Source organism: Mercurialis annua, linkage group LG7 (assembly GCF_937616625.2).
Source record: "Mercurialis annua linkage group LG7, ddMerAnnu1.2, whole genome shotgun sequence".
In the NCBI taxonomy this organism is placed as follows: domain Eukaryota; kingdom Viridiplantae; phylum Streptophyta; class Magnoliopsida; order Malpighiales; family Euphorbiaceae; genus Mercurialis; species Mercurialis annua.
Window position 1 is genome coordinate 34,662,714 of NC_065576.1, and position 4,637 is coordinate 34,667,350.

General features: G+C 30.6%; 1 long non-coding RNA gene across 2 annotated transcripts; it reads right to left on the reverse strand.

Annotated features, from left to right (window-relative positions):
• Window positions 1–2,220: 2,220 nt before the first annotated feature.
• LOC126656464 (uncharacterized) lies at window positions 2,221–2,969 on the reverse strand. 2 transcript variants are annotated; one of them, XR_007633235.1, is made up of 4 exons: window positions 2,732–2,969; window positions 2,602–2,642; window positions 2,475–2,495; window positions 2,221–2,396 (listed from the first exon to the last, which is right to left on the reverse strand). It is a non-coding gene; the product is annotated as an uncharacterized LOC126656464 (long non-coding RNA). The 2 variants fall into 2 exon arrangements; XR_007633234.1 differs by having other exon boundaries at window positions 2,475–2,642.
• Window positions 2,970–4,637: the final 1,668 nt, after the last annotated feature.

Sequence of the window (4,637 nt, forward strand, 5' to 3'; positions counted from 1 at the left end):
AATTTTAGACATATTTATTAATTTTTTAATTTGTGTGAAAATGATTAAAGCGATAACTATTTCAGAATGGAGGGAGTAACGTCCAGATGCAACTGAAAATAGACTAAAAAGTGGGATTGTTTTTTATTGATTTACTGTAATATTTGTGGTGTAGAAATTCAAAATCGGCATTAATATTGTTGTGTTTAACCCAAACAAAACGCGGCAGAAACGTGTGAGGGCACTAGGGAAAGAAGAAGTATAGGTCGAGATCATTATAAGCGGATATCCGTGACTGGCACGTGCTATAAAGTTCGTTGGTGGATATGACGTGGGATGATGTAATTGGGTAAAAATCTATTTGGTTTGACTTTTTGGAAACGAAGAATTGAGTGAGCGAATTTTGACTTCGAATATATATGCAACTTTAACTGAGAAAAGAATTAGGAGATGGCTTAAAATTAAGATCTGAATTTATAAGAAATAATAAAATAATGGGGAGAATGGATGTGACAAGTAAAATATTGCGCTTCATTAAATATTAAACAATGAATGTGAAAGGAAACTATATTTTTGGTTGAAATTTAGGTCAACCAACTTGTATGAACTCAAATTCAAGGAATGAAGTAGTAGTTTCTAAAATCTAACTTTTGGGTTGGTGAATTAAGATGAACCTTTGTAGATTTTCTTTTCTCAATTTTCGCATGTTACTAGTTTTGAATTACGTGCTACGCACGTGGCTCGTAATGTAACTCGTCAAGTTTTTTATATTAATTAAATTCAGATTTTACGTGTTAATGTCTTATTCATAAAAAAAATTAGTTCATAATAAAATGCTAATGTCTTTATAAATCTAATTTAATATCATTAGTTTAATTAAAAATTAATCTAATTTTTATTTAAAATAAAGCTTTAAACTAAATATTTTGAAAATCAAGAATTACCAAAAAGAAAAAATCAAAGAATTGTTGAACAAACTTTACCAAATTCAGATTCTTGTTTTACAATTTTCATTAAAAATTGTCGTAATATCTTTTTATTTTACCCTATCATATTTCTAAGTTTATAGTATTATAGTTTTAAATAGTAGTCATTATACGTTCTAATATCTCCATATAAAAATAGTAATTGCTTTCCTTATTGCAATATAATTCTATAAAATTTATAATATAGCTTACACTTTCAAAAACAAAAATCGAAACATCTTAATTTCCTTATTAATAATAAGTTTAATGCTTTCCTTATTGCAATAGAATTCTACACTAATTAAATAATTATTCTAATTCTATATGTAGTTATAAATAATTAGTAAATTACTATAGAGCCTTTAGTTATATAATCAATTAGTAAGGGCTTTTTAGTAAAAGTGCCTGTCCCCCCCCCCATCCGTGCTTTTATATATAGTATAGATATATATAGTATAGATATAAGTATGTGATGGCCTGGTGATAAAAAAGGTATGCGACTAGGATTGAATTTTTTTTTTTAAATATGAAAAAACATAATCTTCCGTTAATATCAAACGAATTCAATTGTAAAAAAATTTATAACCGTTTCTAATATTATGACATAAAACAATATGCAAAACCTTGTTCGTAGATTGCATTACATAATAAAAATAAAAAATTTATAACTGCTCTGTTAATTCTCCGTTGTCCAAAAAAAATTCATCAACTCTTCATAAAAAAATGGACAAACAAACATTTTATAAAGAAAGGACAATAAAATTTTCATAAAGTATACAATTATCATAATAAAAAGTATCAAAATAAAATTAATATAACCTCAAAACAATTTCATCTTCTATTTTAAAAGAAATTGATCTATCTCTGATTTTTTATTCGTATGTATATTAAAATTAATGTGCATCGTCAATAAATTTACCAACAAAATAAAAAAAGATGAAAATGAGTTGGCTATTTATCTTATTTTATGTAAATAAAGCAATAAAAAAAGAAATGGCTACCGCCAACGAGAAAGATACACCATTGCTGATAGCCGAAGCGAAAAACAAAAGAAGAACTCTTGACTAGGGCTGAGCACGGTTCGGTTCGGTTCGGTTCGGTTTGTAAATTACTGAAACCAAACCAAACCACTCATATAAAATTTAAAACCAAATTTCACTAGTCCGGTTCACGGTTTTTTCGGTTCGGTGAACCGAAATGTCGGTTTTTCTCGGTTCGGTTCGGACGGTTCACCGATCAAAAACAGAACACAATAAATTCTAATTTAAAATCTAAATAAAGAAATATAAAACTTTTTATATATACAAATGTGGTTTAATTACATCAATTTATTTACATTATCTTCAACACATATTAAATTAAAATAAAAAAACAAATACAATTAAAATATGTTCTTCTAAAATCTGTTCTCCACTTTGCCTTTTTCTTTTCTTTATCAAAGTATTCGTAAATCTGAAAATAAAGAATAGCATAGTCATTTTCAGTGAACAGAAATTTTACATTAACAATAAGAAGTTCAACCAAACATACCTTATAATCATAGGTAAAAACCTGGTTAAAGGCCAAAATAGTAAAGGTCATGGAAAAATTAAAACCAGGAAATCAATAATAAAAATAAAAAATAACAAGAAATTAACCAGATAGTCAAGAAATTTACCTTAAAAATTCAGGAAACTAACCAAAAATTCACCTCTAGATCTAACATTAATAAATATATCAAAACATTTAGTAAAAAAACTAAGAAATAACCAACAATTAATTAAAATATTAGATCTCCATGAAATTACCTTGAAACATAAGGGTTTGGTTACCATACGGTTAAAAAGCTCGCGGCCGTTGATAGTAACAGCCGTGGTATCAACGGTTGAGGTTTGTAGTCTTCGTTTTTAGATGGTGATGAGAGCATCTCAGTGATAACCGATAAGAGATGAAGGAGAAATATTAGGGTTTTTTGTTTGATTTGGGTTTGATAAAGAAATAGATGGAGGAGATGAGAAAAGAATATGAGAGGGAAAAATGGAGGCGGCTGTGTTATAGAAATTAGGGTTCTTGATTGTAAAGAGAGTATATATAGTATAGTGTGTAAATGACGAAAACAACCTTATTAATTATTTCGGTTTTTTCGGTTCGGTTCGGTGACCGAACCTTAAAACCAAACCAAAACCGAAAACCGTGATTTTATAAATTTTAAACCAAACCAAACCATACTAACCACATATTTTTTCGGTTCGGTTTTTTCGGTTCGGTTTGACTCGGTTTTACGGTTTGGTTCGGTTTTTGCTCACCCCTACTCTTGACGGCTAGGATTTTTTATTTTACCTAACTCTAATAATATAAATATGTGTTTGTGTTTAAATTAAATCAGTTACACAAATTTTTAAATTTATGAATGGGTCTATTATAAAAGGATATTAAACTTTGCGTCCTAAATTAATCAAGCCTATCCATCCAAATCACCCAAAATTGGATTTGGTTTATATTCATAACTCGCATTATTTTGTGCACGTAAATCTCCCAAAAAATTGAAAATTTACATTTATACTCCATGTTAAAAATAAAAATATTTTAATATAAAGGAGTTGATAATGTCTCTTATACCTGTCAACATGTCATTGATCCAATTTTGTGTTAATGAGATGTCGATACATGGCGACAGTGACCAGTTATGGTTTGTGGAAGGCGGTGGTCGACGTCTCAATAGTCGGTGGCAGGCCGTGCTCTGGTGTCGGACTGTCCGCAGTGGTTAGATTTTAAAATAATATAATTAAAAAGTAAGAGCAAATTACTATGAGACCCCTCATATATGTCATAATTCACTCTTTTGTCCCTCTTGTTTGAAAATCCAACAATATGATCCCTCACTTTTATTTATGTCAACGAATTAATATTTCGGTCTATTTTTTTGTGCTAATCAATTGAGTCAAAGGACTAAATTAAAAAAATTAATTTCAAAAAAACAATGTGGTCGTCTACTTTTATTTCTGTCAACAATTTTGTCCCTTATGTTTGAAAATCAATTCACCCTTAAATAATTGACTAACATCAAAAGTGGAGGGAGGGATTAAACTGTTGACGAAAACAAAAGTGAAGGACCATATCGTTCGATACTAAAAAAAGAGACTAAAATGTGAATTATGACATATGTGCCCATTATTTGGTGGTGTAATCTTTGAAAGAGGAGATGAAGGGTGCTCCGGAGGAGATAACTCGGTTAGTCTATGAAATAGTCAAGTTGAGGCGCTTAAACTAAGCTTGATTTGTTGAAGGCGTAGTAGGAGATATCCTTGACAGATGTGGGTACCCTACAGGCGAAGCTTGACAATGCTTTGGACGACGTTGTGGACGAATAAGATATGCGTGACAAAGGGGAGGATAAGATGGAAAATCAAGTCATCGCCTATATGAATGGTGTCAAAGCCCGTTTAGAAGCAGCGTTAATTGACATGGACTTGTCTTTTCTAATGAATTGTCTAATGACTCACTTATCCGGATAGAAGATGGTTTGGGAAAGTTTGCCAGTTCTCGGTTATCTCAGCCTAACGACCCTTTTAGGACTGGAACCTGTCATCTGGACTTTGAACGTTGGTAACTTGAATGTCATAAATGACAATCCTCCACATTTGGTGAGCCAAATTGTCGTACCCCATGGCAATTACCAAGTGCCTCTCCTTGTGGTAACAACAGACAATTTTG